Genomic DNA, 15,166 nt, shown 5'->3' on the forward strand with positions numbered 1-15,166 from the left:
TCTGATCATGTTTGTTGAAGGTTAAAGACTATATACCTCTCTCTAATTGTAACTCACTGAGTGCATGATAGAAGTACTGAACTGGACATCTGCTGCTGTCCTCTTTGCCAGGGAGGCCACTTAAAAAAGCTGTCTGCTGTGCTTTCAAAGAAAACCATTGCTGTGCTTCAGCACTGAAGACAATAGTACAGGGCAAAGGTGTAACCTCTCGTCTGAACATTATATATTCATGTTTTATCTCCTGCAGATGAGAAACTGTCATTGCAATGAAAAAGAAAACGAATTTTTGAGCAGTGAATTCTGAATTATTGTTTCAGTGAGAAACGAAGTGGCAGAACTGCCCAGTCAGTATTATTCATTAAGAATTTTCATTATGGCTGTATCTATCAGCCAACCAACATCAGATCCTCTTGTGCTAGACATTATAAAACCAAGAGCTGTTCTGAAAGTTGGATTATGCGGAAAAACATTTTATACTGCTGAAGTGTGTTGCTTGGAGGAGTGCTTAACTTTGTAACTTTTTTAGTACAAACATTTTTAGAGTGTAATGTAATGGTGTAATATTAATTTCACACAAAAGCTCAGACTATATAGGCCCTGCTACAAAGAATCAGAACATCAGCCAGAATGTGTTGCTTGTTTGTGACTAGAAAGAGCCAGAGAAGAGGCAGAGACAAGTGGTCACAGCTGCAAGGGAAGGGTGGAAAATGCTGACTGAGAGAGACACGAGGAATCTTTCTGGTAGAAAATACACTGGAAGAAAGCTAGGAGTACTGAATAATATTGAAGAAGGTATGTTCTTCCTCAAGGAAGCAGAACTTTGTCACTGCCAAGTCCAACTCTACCCTTGACTTGTTTTTTTGGTGGAAATAATCTGTGAGGCCATGAGTACTGGCTCAAAAGGGGTTTGAGACATTTCTTGAGTTTGGATCAGAAGAAGAAAGAAGATATTACTGGTTTTGCCCTTAAAGTTGCCATGTGTTTGTTCTTCATTAAAAAATAAAATTAAATGACTGTGCTTTTTCCTCCTTCCAGCCTCCAGCATCAGATGCCATGTAGGGAAGGTGTCTCTTCTTTCCTAATGCCTTGTTTAATCTCCTCCTTCCCTTCTGTTCAGTTTCTCTTATACTACAATAAACACTGGGCTTTGTCCACCAGTCTGTGTGTATATATTAGGTCCACAACCTTGCTTGTAGCTATGATGACCTCTGGGGAGAATATATCACCAACTTTTCATCTCACTACAGCAGTGAAAGTGAGTAAAACACAGTTGTTTTGTCTTTGAGCAATGGATTTGATGAGGAAGTTATCTCGGTAATTAAAAAAACCCAACCCCCTCCACCCCAAGAACTCTGAATGGCTTCTCTATTAATCACTACAAGGGCACCATTGACTTACCACGTTTCTGAGAGACAAGCCCCTAACAAAGTAGACATAATTTTTTCCTAACTCAAAGAACATTTCATTTGCCAGAGTCTAATATCTTTTGCTCACATGTATTACAATAATAAACTGTGACTGAAAAAAGATAATAAATATAGGCCTGCACACCTTTAATATATGACTGAACTTTCTACATTTACCAAGCTATTTTAAGTGTAAAACAGTACTATTCAGGTCTCTGAAAGCCAGCAAGACTGGGCTAACCCAGCCTTCTGACCAACCCATCTGGATGTTAAAGGCTGCTGAGAGCTCACCACTGATGGGGTTACCAGAGGTCAGCCAAGCCACAAGGCGCATCCCTGCTCTTAGTCCATGGCAAAAATGAGATGAGATGCTAACATCAACCTCTTCCCCTGTGGAAGTATCTTAGGAAATGTTTTTCTCACATTTGAAACAGCTTATAAGTAGGAATCTGGCCAATTACCCTAGGTCAATCAGTAGCAGCTCATAAAGGCATTGCAAGTTGCCATGTATCTGCTGTGACCAATGGATGTCTTACCCACATATCAGGAAGCTGGGCACGGCTTTTGCAGAAGAGATTTGTGGAGTATGGATATGAGTGATTCCAAATTTTTTGCCCTGCTCTGCTGCCGAGATTTGGTTGAATCCTTAGATATATTCCTTGTGTAAGTACTAGATGTCATTGGTCCTTCAACGTCTCTTACATCTTTCCCAGCTTGAGCTGTGGGTTTTTGGGGGCAGGTTTATCTTTGGCAAGACGTTTGTACCACAATGACATGCCTGGGCTCTGCCCCTGGACTCATGCCTGGCTGTGACAGAAATGCAAGCCTTTCAAGCAATAACAATGCCTGAATTTCTCAGATAAAACCTGCAGACACCAGAAAAGTACCAAGTTAGCTCAGCAGGTGAGACCTTAATTGAGAAACAGAAATTCAGCAAAAAAATCTAACCCAAGGCTTTGTTTTGAGATACACAGGAGAGGATGCTGGCACCAACATTCTTACACACTGATATTCAGCTCTTAAGACAAAAGGCTGAGAAACAAGGACTTCCATGCAACATATGGGAAAAAGAAAAAATCCAAATTAGCCAAGTCTATTTCTGTTAATTGTTATATTGAGGACTCTTCCACGGCCACAAGACATAGCTTATGGCATACAAGGAATTAGCTTCTATTACTGTTGCATCTATGGCATGAGACTCCTACCATGGCAATCTTCACCTCCTGAGTTAGATGTTCTTCCCCAGGCAGGAGGAAGCCCACATGGGCTACCCACCAGTGTGCTCTTACTGCCAGCATTCAAAATCAGCACCAACAACTGCAGACTACTTATCCACCACCATTAAGCACTAAGGATTGAGAGCAAATATGTAAGGAGAATGTAATGAAACAGGTGCAAGTAAGTGGAAAGTGGGATAAAACACAACAGCACCTTGCCAAAGGTATATTTTGTGAAGCAATCCCAGTACCCTCAGTGAGCAGTGAGGTTCTTGAATAAGGAGAAAGCAGGATATCCGCCATGACTAGACTTCAGTCAGCATTTGGTACATGATTTCATGGAAAGCTGTTACAGGAGTTGGTGAGGTGCTGCAGAGTGGGTAAGAAGTTGGCTAAAGGGAAATGCCAGAGAGGAAATGCTTCACAGAAAGGTGTTCCAGAAAGATCAAGCATTATATACTATCTAAACTTTTACAAGTTCATCCATACGCCAAATTATGAGGTGTACTGTTGAAATTTCCTGATGGCAGGGCTGTGAGGGACAGCCAGGAGAAAGGTCAGGGTAGCCTGAAAAAGGGTTTGCCTGAACTTGAGGACTGGAATAATGACCGAAGTTCAAGCACCAAGCAACAAGATTATGTACTTTGGGAAAAAACCATAAACACATCGGGTTTGAGGTGTGTAACTGTGACTTACTAGGTAGGATTGAGTGGCACATACTTGTGGGTCACCAAATGAGCATCAATAGTGAGAGGACTCAAGGAAATGGCCTTAAGCAGAGACAGGGGAGATTCAGATTAGATATTAGAAAAAAAATTTTCAGTGTTATGGTGGTCAGGCTGGAATAGGTTGTCCAGGGAAGTGTTGGAGTCACCATCCCTGGAAGCGTTAAAGGGGCATTTGGATCTGGCACTGGGTGATGTGGTTTAGTGATTTAGGGGTTGCAAGTGGTAGTGCTGGGTGGATGGTTGGACTTGATCTTGAAGACTCTTCCAACCTTGATGACTCTATGGTAGCCATGGGAAGGGCAGCGAGACCTCACGGTAGTGGCTTTCGCCCCTGAGCTATTATTATTTCTAGTGCTCACTGCTTGGGTATATAAGGGACTTCGTGTTCCTTACAACACAAAACTGACATAAGGGCAAATCAGACGAGGCTTTTGGCCGCGTAAGAAACAACCACTAAAGACAGACAGCGCTTCTCAGACTGTGCGGCTGCTCCGGTCTCTACCAACTCCTCTCTCCGGACTCCCAGAGGGGACGTCACTCTGCTTTTTCGCAAGCCCTTTTTGCCCTCGACTCCTCCCGCCTCCCCAGTCAAGTCTCGTCGGAGGCAGGCGAGGCCTGCCTGGGCTGGCCGTGCCGCTGTGGGACCCCACGGGGCCGGGACACGCTGCCCTCACGGAGCTCGTGGAGCTCCGGGCGGCCCCGCGGCGCGGCCCCCGCCGCTTCCCCGCTCCACGCGCCGCGCGGGGGAGGCGGGCCCGCCCGCCGCTCCGCGTCCCATTGGCTCACCCGGGGCACCCTCCGCGCTCCGCGGCGCCTGATTGGCCGAGGCTGCCTCTCTGCCCCGAGCCGATTGGCAGAGCGCGCCGAGATCCCGCCGGCGGGGGGCGGTGCTGGGCGGGGGTGGCTGCTCTGTCACCTGCGGCCGGGGCGGCCCCGCCGCGCTCCGCCGGCCCCGCCGGGGCGGCCGCGGCGCCGGAGGAACGGCCGGGGAGAGCCGGACAGACAAAGAACATGGCGAGGGGAGGAGGAGCCTGCGTTGCCTCCTCCGCCGCGAAAGGCGCTCCGGGGGCGTACAATGCCCGGCGCGGGGCGGGCTCGCTTACCCCCGCCCCCTTTCCCCGCCCCTGTGGCTGGGCCGGCGGGGGGCTGGGCTGGGACGGGACGGTCTGGGCTGGGCTAGGCTAGGCTAGGCTGGGCTGGAGGCGGACGTCGGGAGCGGGCCCGCTGCCTGCCGCAAGTTTCGCCCGGAGTGGGAAAGTTGGGCGCGGCCCGGCGGGACCCGGCCAGGTAAGGAGCGGGCGGGGGTCCGGGCTGCCTGCGGGCCGGGCCGGGCCGGGTGCCCGCTCCGCCCGCAACTCTCGGATTGTGCCCAAGGGCGCCGGCCGGGGCCACAGGTGCGGCGGGACGGGGCGGCCGTGCCCGGCGGGGGTCAGGCAGCCCCTAGGGCTGGGAACTTTTTAGGAACTTTGAAGGTTGCCCGCCCTAGTCCCTGTCTGGGCAGAGCCGCCGCTGCCCGCGGCACCTGGCCCGAAACGCAGCGGGGCTGCCAGGGCCGGAGCGGGAACCTCCTGAAAAACTCATCCTAAAATCTCGTGGAGTTACAAGCCTACCTGTGGAGAGGTGCCGGGACCGCTGCCCTTATAGAAGGAAAACTCTGCAGCCCGTTTTCCTCTGGCGTCTGCACAGAGTGCGGCTCTCTGCTGGTTTTTCTCAACTCTCAAATGATTCTTTAGCTCTGGTCTTGAATAAATATTGTTCGTGTCAGAATGATTATAGTACTGTTGTGAGGCCTTGGTCAGGATTTTAATCCTTTTAGTTTATACTGAGATGGAGACCTTTTTTTAAAAACTAATGATCTGATCATCCAGTTGGAGAGGTGATTTAAATGAATCTGTACTGAGTGCTCAGTTTTTTCAGCATTAATTTTAAGATGTCTTGAGCTAGTTAGCTGAAGTTTGAATTCCCAGAAATGTTTAGAAGCGAAGAGATAAATTGCTGGGCTGCCTAAAGTCATGATTAACATGTTCATAATTAATTCAGTTATAGTGCTGTCCCCCTCTTCCTCCTCCAGATTTATATCCAGGCAGCTCAATTGCATATCAAAAGCCTCTTCTCATTTTCATATAGTAAATTATTAGACTTTCAAACTGTTCTTGCTCCTTTTCTTCTCCCTTTGCTCTCACCCTCAACAGCTGAAATGAAATTTTAGGGTAAGCGTGCCTGTGTACTTGGTTAGACACAAGTAATAAAGATAGCTTAGCAATAGAAAAGCCAGGAGTTAAATAGCCATTATTTTCTATCAATAGTTAATTAGTTATCATCTTTATATCTACACATGTAAGTATTGGATGGGTAAAATTTTAAGATGAAAGTGGCACAGCAGCTCTGGAAGGTACTGTTACACATCACCCCAACTTAAGAAGAATATCTCTTTAAAATGTGTTGACATTTAATTGACCTTTGAAAGTTCATTCTGTTAATCATACTCAAAGCACTAAAGCTATGGTTGACTGATCTGGTGTTCGTACATTCAGCCGTGCTCAGCATATAAGTTCTGCAGCATAATTGCTACTTATTGAGCAAGAGTTTCTTTTCTTCTCCGAAAATGAGAAAGTTTTACTTTGCCTCCGGCTGGGTGCTACGGGTAGACTTGTGAATCCAAATGCTTTTCTGCCATCACTTGATGTGGCGGGTGCGGCCTCCAGCCAGGCAAGAAATTCCTTTGCTGAAACTGTGTTTTTTTCCTTCCTGAGGCCGCACATAGGGCAAGGTAACCTTGAGGGTTACTGCTGTATCTACTTCGAGTCAAAACACAATGGGGCACTTCACTTTTTTTTTTGTTTTAAGCTCTTCTATAGTCCAGCTGTTTGGATGGAGAAGGCAGAGTTTAAAAAGCTTGATTGCAGAAGATACGGCCCCCCCCCAAAAAAAAAAGATTTGGCTCTTGAAGTCAAACCTGATGCACCCATGTTAAAACACGTACTACCTGCTTTATGGCTGTTGTGAATAGCTTTGTTGTAACTAAAACTCATATCAAGAATGGAAGCATTACGTGTGAACTCCCCGTCAAAATATCTGGGTAAAGATTAATTTCTGCTATGTTCACTTTCTATAGGATAGGTTTCCTGCTGAAGTTAATGTTGTTGGCAATAGTTTTTGTGTGTTGAGGTCTCTTGTGTCATATCTTGAATTTATAAGTCTGTCTTTTGCCTCATGAGAAATGAGGGAAATACTAAATGTTAAATGCAGTGTCTGTGATTCCTAATAGATCATTAGCTCTTTGCTGTTACCATTGAAAACTAATTAATAGCTCTTACTCTTAATTATAAATCTACTTATAAAGTTAGAGCCCTGGCAGTGCTGCTGTACTTTTCTAAGCTGTTTTCTCAATGCTGCTTTTGTACTGGAATCCCCTTCCCTAACCCTGAAGTCAGATGTGATGTTCAAGCTGCGTGTGCAGCCAAGTAACTGCCCTGACACTGCATAGGGTTGGGAGCTGTTAAAGCCCAGGGAAGGAGAGGGTGTCCTCTGAGCGAGTATTTTCAGCAGGACTGAAAGCATGCAAGTGCTTTGAATACTAAAAAGTGATCCTGTGGTTGAATTTTGTTTATTTTAGTACAATAGTTACAAGTGCCACATGTGATTCATTTCACTGATTCTTTAGAAAGCTGAGTGAAGATAAACAGACCAACAGCATGTCTGTACTTTCAGTACAGTTGACAGAAGGAGGGGGCAAAACATCCAAGGTAGCTTAAGGGCTGGAGTGTGCAGATGCTTGACCTGCAGCTGCCCTGATGCCCGTAGCCCAGAGTTGGCCCCTGCTTTGCCTGTATGACCTGCAGGGAAAGGCCATGCAAGGTGTCCTCTGGCTACCCCTCAGAGGAAAACAATCAGAGTGTGTCAGGGACCAGTAGGACATGTAGAGAGAGATCTGTTCTGCAGCTTAACTTTTATAGAGGCTTATGTCTTGGGTCTAGCAAGGCAAAGGTGTCAATCCATCTGTATTATTTGCAGTTGCAGACATTGTCCTGGAATTAAATGCCTGAGCAGGGTCCCCTTTTCCGAAGATTCTTCTTTAGGTCATATTGCTGATTTGGGAGAGTGATTTGAATATTGTGCCCTCCTGGGTGGCAGAAGCTCCGGGGCTGAGCTGCTTCTGTTGAAAACACTGGATGAAACAGGGATGGCATTACCACGCAGTCACAAGAATTCAACTGGAGTAATGAAAGCTGGGTTCTGGGCTGTGGCTGAGACAGGTGACTGAGAGGGATTTAAACCTGAATGCTTCTTGACCTAGTGTTTGTGTTGTACAAAAAGGTTTCTGGTGCAGCTGGTTGATTCACAAACTCCTTATTTCATTGGGATAAAGGACAGATCTGGAAGCTGCACTTCCAGAGACGTGTTCTTGTGTTTCAGCAGTTGAGAAGCAAGAGGGCAAGCAGGGAATTTGAGAACCGTGTGGTGGTTTGGACGTGCGGTGCTGGTTCAAGCAGTGTTATGAAGGCTTCAGTGTTGGCACAAGTACTCGCTGGCAGAAAGTTGCTCGGAGAGTAGTAGCAGCCAAGCACGGATGTTTAAAGTTTTAATAATATCTAAAACTTTATCGGGCACCTAAACCCTTGAGGGTTAAGAGGGAGAGTCTTACGAAACTTATGATGGTTGATGTTCTTTGTATCTGCACTCTGAGGAGGATAATGTGAAGTTATTCACTGAAAACTGTGGCATTACATGAAAGGAATGTAACACCGGGCCATAAATTAACAGGAGCAGGAAAAGCTCATTCTGAACTCTGGTTTATTAATTCAACCATTTACATATATAACCCTTCACACCAAAAACAGGTACTGTATAATTGTACCTTTTATAACAACAGAACCTACCACAGCAAATAGATTTTTGCACAGGAAAGTTCTCCCTTCTCTTTTAAATTCAGGTGTGTAGAAAATAAGTTTTACATTATTCTCTAAGACTGCTTTTGCCTGTAACACTTCATGTTGAAGTAAAACACATTGATAATGTGGTCTTGATCAGTGTTAGATCCACAGATGCCTTTCCTCTGTAACCATTTGAAATTTTAGAAGCATGTGCTGGGAGTGCAAATGTAGACAGGTTTAGTTGCATTTTAACATACTTGCTGGTCAAGGTGAGCCCAAGCCATCGTAATGTGACATGCCTGACATAATTCCAAGGGGATTAGTTGTTAAGACATTTGAAAAATAAAATCAGGTTTTGCTTCAGTGTTTTTCTTCAGTGACACATGTTCTAAATAAAAGCTTTTGCAGCAAGTTGATTATAAACTTTCAATGAGTCTAAGCAACTGAGAGCTGTTATTGGAGCTGTCAAGAGATATTCTAATAGCTCTAATTTTTAGCTGACTACAAAAGCTATATTTATCCACCAGGGATTTTCCTTGCTAATAACCATCAAAAAAAGGTTTTTTTGGTAGGAAGCCGTTTTATAGGTGTCCTCCTGCTTCCTTACCTGTTTCTTTTCTTTAACCTCTGGGCAGTTATTTCTGCTGTCAGAAGCAAAATGCGGTTACACGACCTGTTCGCATCTGTGGAAGGCTGTGTGGGTGCAGCACTTTTGTGACTTAAACTGGAAATTTTGGGATAAATTCCCAATGCCTGAAGTTAACAGTAGGGTTTCTTCTCAGTTTGTGCCTTCTTCCTATCTGTCATTTCTCGCATGTGGCTCTATTTTAGCTGTTCCAGTGGGGCTCATTCTGCCTTTTCCTCTTACAGAACTTTCTAGTGTATGCTTTCTTTGGCATATCAGTGTTGATTACTGTGTTTTTGAGCACTTTGGAGCTTCCACAGTGTCTTAACATTTATGCATTTATGCTGGTAAGCCCTCTCTCCCCTTGCTTCACTGCTCAGTCTAATGCTTTCTCCTCACTTTGTAGGACTGAATTGTTCCTCTCTTTTAACTTGATGGATTTTTTTTTTTTTCCATGTGCATGTTAGTCTCTTGCAGCTTCTGCTACTGGAAAGTTGGGAGGAAAGACCTTTTCAAGGTGATGAGGACACAGGTTAACATTAACAAGATTCAGGTTCGTGGCCCTATCGGTATGATGTTAGCATTTTATCCAATAGGTCAGAGTGTTTAATTACAAACTGTGGGTACAAGCAAGTGTTTAGCTACCTTGAGGCTGATGTTCAGCCTCATTCTGTTCCCGCATGCCATAAGCCTGGTCACACCCAGGAAAAGGGGAGGCTGTTGGAAATAAATGAAGAATGGGACTTGAGTAGATATATTGCCCTAGTCTGTATGTGTGCAAAAGTTAATGCATTTGCTGTGTATGAACTCTAGTTTCATTCTTTAAATGTTGCTGTTATGTTTTACTTTCATAGTGCTGTGAATAAATAAGCATTTTGTAAATTAATTTAGCACACAGTGTTGTTAATGAAGTTGCTTTCTACACACTTTTAGTGGATGTTTTGCTTAATGTAGTACCCAGAAGTTCTCTTGCATCTAGCACTAATTTATGGTAATGTTCAAGTCCTTTTGGGACAAGAGTAATCAATGCATAGCACAACCTCATAGGTAAGGATGTGTGAGCTGAAGCCATGCAGACTCTTCTGCAACATCTGGGGTTTGTTCACTTTGGAGCACATTAAGTGAAAACAGTGTTGTGGTCAGAAGTTGTATTTGTTTTGATCTACTGGAAATGAAGGACAAACATTATGATTGTACTAATTATTTTGAGAGTCTTTATGTCCCAGTTGTGTGTTTGAGCTCTGTACAAGGGAAGGAGTGATGGGAGAGAAAAATGGCCTTCCCTGTATTTGCAGGGGAGTTGGGATGGTGCCGTGTCCTGGCTATGGGCAAGCAGAACTGACTCCTCCATTGATTACCGGACCCTGAAATCAGAAATATGAGGGTAAACGTGTAGCATGTGAGGTGTGAGTCACTGGACCAACAAAAGGATCACAGAGTTCGAGTCTGTGCTTTTCCTAAGAGTACAGCAAGGTATAAAATATGTTCTCCAGTGAATGTATGTTCAGCACAAATTACATGTCCTGAATAAAGGACATAAGAAATGTGAGTTAGGAGACAGTTTGCAAAATACAAGGTGAAAGCATTCTAGAAATTCTAGGAGGATGTTGGGGCAGAGTTTTGTGTTTGAAGATGGTTCTGGTCAGCCCAAATGTGTTTACTCCTGTCTGCAGGGATCTCTGATATGTGCCATGCCTGTAGTGTGTCCCCTGTACCAGAGGCTTGTTACCACTGCAGCTGTGTTTTGCCTTCCTTTTGAATACGGACAATACAGCTGAATGAGTTATGTGCTATAGGTAGTTTGATCATGCTGTCAAATCTAAATAAATGTTCTCTGCTAAGCTTGGGATCTGTAATGTTGTGCTCTCGAGTAATGCTTCTCCCAAATAGCCATGAGAAGAAATTATTGCCACTGGGGACTGTTTGCTGGTTCAATATATGCTCTTTATTCTTGTTTTGACCCACTACATGGTCTTTGTACTTAGCTGAAATAGGAAGCCGTGAAGTCAACCATTCTGTGGTGGCAACTGGCACAGCGATACGTACTTAAACGCGGCTTTGGGCTGGTCGCTGCTCCACTCGTGGTGCTAGTTCTGCCAGCAAGGAGAGCAATGCTCTGCACCCCCTGGGCATCACCTACTTCTGCCGCCTGATAGGAGAGGACAGTGTAACCTGTTGCATCTTCCTTTCTGGCCACTAAAGGTTTGTGGCATTCATAGCGAGACCCTCATGGCACTGCAATGGAGAGCAGAAAACAAGGCTGTACTACTGTTCGCTGATTCTATAGCGAGTGTAAGTAGTGCTGATATCCCTCCTTAGCCTTCGCTTGTTGCTGCAGGTTGTTGATTGATGGAGAAAATGTGTTTATCAAAAGCATCCTTGTTTCATGTGGTCACATACAGAGCGGGTTCAAGTACCTTCCAAAGGTATCAGGAGTGCAAATTGATAAATAATTAACTTTGAGTATATACATTTGAGTTAATAAGTCCTACGTCCTGCACTTCTCTTGGTTTTGTTGTGTGCTCATAACTTAGATTTCAGAACTGTCATGTGAGTGTTCTCCTGCTACTTTTGACTGGTATACTTTAGTTCCCCTTGTGTTCTTTCTATGCTCTTCTCAATCTCTATTTCTGTATTTCTTTGGTTTCCTCCTAATAATCTAGTTCTGTCTTGTGTGTCTGTCCATCCCTCTGCAAAGGGCTTCAGTATGTCCCTTTTCGTCTAGAATGGTTGCATGAATAAATTCCTTCTCCATCTTAAAGGCATAACTAAGAGGACTCTGTGGGGATTTTGCTTTTTTGAAGTGATGCTCAATCTCAAATTTATTGTATGGTTGGTTTTGGTTGTGTAATCTGTATGTTTCTTAACATAATAAATAAGAGAAGTTGTTATACCTACCTGTGGGAAATTTAACTACTTCAGTATAGGTTCTGAATACTTAATGCTGCCTTAGCAGTTAACCTTTATCTCTTCTAATTGAGAGACAGCTGCATTCAGGAGTAATGTGTCACTTTAAACACATTCTGAGTTTTAAATGACTGTACCAGAAAAAGGCATAGTTTTAATAATGGTTGTTAAAAGCTATCTGACTTCTTGCAGTGAGAACTATGTGATCTGAGCTGCTGAACTTCTGGAATTACAATAACTTCTGTTCATATATGTGATATGAATTCCTGGAAATCTAAGGAGCAGTCTTTGGCAGACGAAGAATGTAATTCTCCCCAGAGGTGTGGGTATCTCTCATGAAGGAGGCTGAAGTAGGATCAGCTGGTATCCAAGAAGTAAGTTCTTGGGTTTTTTTCTACAGATATATTGCTAGTGAGGTACACCTTAGTAGTCATTCACTTGGATAGATTAAAAGCTGATTAAAATTCTTAATGATTGGACATTGAGTTTTGGGAAGAGGCTCAAGAAAACGCACTGCATGTTGTTCCTGATTTTACCAATAGTCCTGACATCTCGTTCCCAAACATTTGGATATTTTGTATCTCATTTTGATGTGTAATTTCAACTGCTTGTCTGTAACTGCCTTCTTAGCGCTGGGAGAGCCTCCTGCTTCAGGCATTTTAGAATGAGTTCAAATGCAGTTGGGAGAATCAGATTCATCTGCAGCAGTTGGAGATACTCATGCTGTATCATAACAGCTGTGAACTTGAGTTCATATAAGTAATGTGTGCTTAATCTTCCTGTGCTGTCAGTGACAGCAAGAGGAGGAGTAATTTTTCGCATATTTAATTATCTTAAAGTTTTTGACAAGCAAATTAGAAAATGTAGACTACAAAGCTAGTTAGGAAATAATTTCCAAAAGTTAAGTTTTTTTCAAGTTCTATGCAGCTTTGAATTTGCATTTTTATCTGTTGGTATTCCAGAGTTAATCTGGTATGGTTAAAAACTAATTTACTTGTCTGAGTTTCTATATCACCTCATCTATATTTATATGGAAGATAACAGAAAATGTAGAGGCCCTGGTTTTGAATTCTAGGAACACTTGGAAAGTTTTTGCTGAGTTGCTTTTTTTGTTAGTTTGTTTTTGTTGTTTTTTCTTTGTCACCACTAATCCATTCATCTGACTTGGAAATTTCAGAAGAGTGAGAGAAAAACATTTGAAAGCTTTTTTTTTTTAAACTGAAGAAGGCTTAAGTGCTACCAGTTCGCCCCTTGCTCCTTCTGTGACATAAACTGTAAATTCATGAAGACATTGAAAAGTCGGACTGTTGTTCCTTTTGTCTTACCTTTGTTTGTTCACAGCCTTATCAAGATGAACATGTATCAAGCCCTGTTGTTTGCTATTCAAGTCTTGGACACTTTATTCTTATAGAGGTGTTACGGAAGACTTTACAAATTAAAAATCAGTGTAGTAAAGATAACTGATGGAATTCTCTTGCATAACAGTCCCTACTATGTGATAAAGTGCCACAGTTTTAGATTGACCTTGCTTTGACTTTCATACAGATATAATCTGTTTGATGTGTTTTAAAAGTGGAAAGGAAGCCGTACATGGAGTGGAATTGCATATTGTTGCTGACATAATGTCCTTCATCTAATTAGTTAAAAGTATTAGGATTTTATAGGCTCCCTACTTTGTCCCCCTTAAAATTGTGGATATTAGGTCAGTACATTTACAAATAAAAGGCTAATTTCAGTTTCATGACTAGATGTAATTAAGGTGAAATATTTTCATTCTGCAGTCAGTGCTTTGCATTTGAGGATTTTTTCGTTGGCCTTTTTTGTTACAGTTTGTACATATTGTTTTACAAGGTGACAAGTGTTTTTCTTAGCTGGCTTATGCTAAATAATATAGAACTTGCCAAAATAGGAACTCTTTTTCTTTTTTTTTTTCAAAAGTATTGTTATAGTAAATGTATTTTCCTGCCATCCTGTTCCTCAGTAGACCTCACACAGGAGTGTCCAGTACCTCCTTGTATTGTGAAACTTTGTGAAAGTTGGGGACCTTGCTGAGAGTTTCATAGCTTGTCATGGTAGCTCTCCTAAGGAGAGAGTGAGTGGATCCTGTGACTCTGGTGTGGTATATAGATGCCAAGTGCCAGGAATTTCTGGAATGGAGAGTTGTGCAGCACTGATAAAGTTTGCTTTGTTTCCTTAGTGACTTGACCCATTGAGAAAATGTGATTCCCTAGGAAGCTTTAATAGCTCAAAGTTGATATTGAATACAGGGAAAGGCCTCAACATAATTCTGCATGTTTTCACCTGCTGCCTGAAAGATTAACTTTCTTACCCTTAGTATAGAAAATATAATCCTGAGTTTTGAAAGTGATTTATAGAGATCCTTCACACTTATCAGTTTGAATAAATACACCACAGACTTCTGAATCCCAGCTACAGTCTTTTCATAATCTACTCAGTTTACAGTGTGGTAGTTTCATTTGGGGGCAAGAAAGTTTCAAGGAAAAACACCTTCTAATTAGAGTGATATAATCACTCTGTTGGCCTACTGCGGTTTCATATGACTTCAGAAAAATAGTTGAGTGATTAATCTTTAATTTTCCCCATCATTAACTTAAGAAGGAAATGGGAGATGGAATGGAAAACAAACAGCAGAACTGTACAACCAAGATGTTGTTATGCCAAATCTTTCTAGCTTTTTCCTTTGGTGAGAAGTGCTATTCTGTCAGCTACATGAAGTGTAGCAGCAAATGATTAGCTCAGAGAATTTGTAGAATCCTAGCAGATTTGAACTTTACTGGAGCTTTTGCAGAGCTTGCTACGCAACTTCTTGCCTCTTCCTCATAGTCCTCAGTGGCTTGGGTGGTGGGGTTTTTTCTATGGTTTTATTTTGAAGCAAATGCTGCATAAACTAACTTCTAATATCAAATAATTCCCTTGCACCCACTTTTTTGTGGGGCAGAAGCCGTCCCAGACGCTGTAGTGAAATACCCTTAGGAAGGATTTGGTTCTATTTTCATGCCAGTCAGTTACTATCTTTAGTTTCTGTGCTGATAAGTGAATTTTATTGTAGAGTAATGCAGTTTTTGTATGAATGTGACAGGATTGCTCAAGTCTCTTGGAGAACAAAACAAACGCAACAGTGGAAGCGAGTTGCCCTTTTTATACACCGTTATTTAATTCTTACTGGATCTAAAATAATCAACATAATTCTAGAAGTGTAATGCTTGAACAGAAAATACGCCTGGCTGTTTGCAAATGTTCCTCTATTGTACTTTATTTCATTAAGTAAATACTTACAGTCCCGTGTACATCTGCGGGCAGCAACACAGCAACAGAAGTTGTAGTGATCTTAACTAACCTGCTTGGAGGCCTCTGCATGTTAATAATATAAAATAAACAGCCAAGGAAT

At 42.8% G+C, this 15,166-nt stretch overlaps 1 long non-coding RNA gene across 1 annotated transcript in view; it reads left to right on the forward strand.

Moving 5' to 3' along the window:
• Positions 1–4,526: 4,526 nt before the first annotated feature.
• The window catches only part of LOC116785272, a 36,838-nt gene continuing 26,198 nt past the window's right edge, over positions 4,527–15,166 (forward strand). The window contains exon 1 of the long non-coding RNA XR_004356455.1: positions 4,527–4,638. This is a non-coding gene — a long non-coding RNA (uncharacterized LOC116785272). The remainder of the gene's footprint in view (positions 4,639–15,166) is intronic.

Source organism: Chiroxiphia lanceolata, chromosome 3 (assembly GCF_009829145.1).
Source record: "Chiroxiphia lanceolata isolate bChiLan1 chromosome 3, bChiLan1.pri, whole genome shotgun sequence".
Classification (NCBI taxonomy): Eukaryota; Metazoa; Chordata; class Aves; order Passeriformes; family Pipridae; genus Chiroxiphia; species Chiroxiphia lanceolata.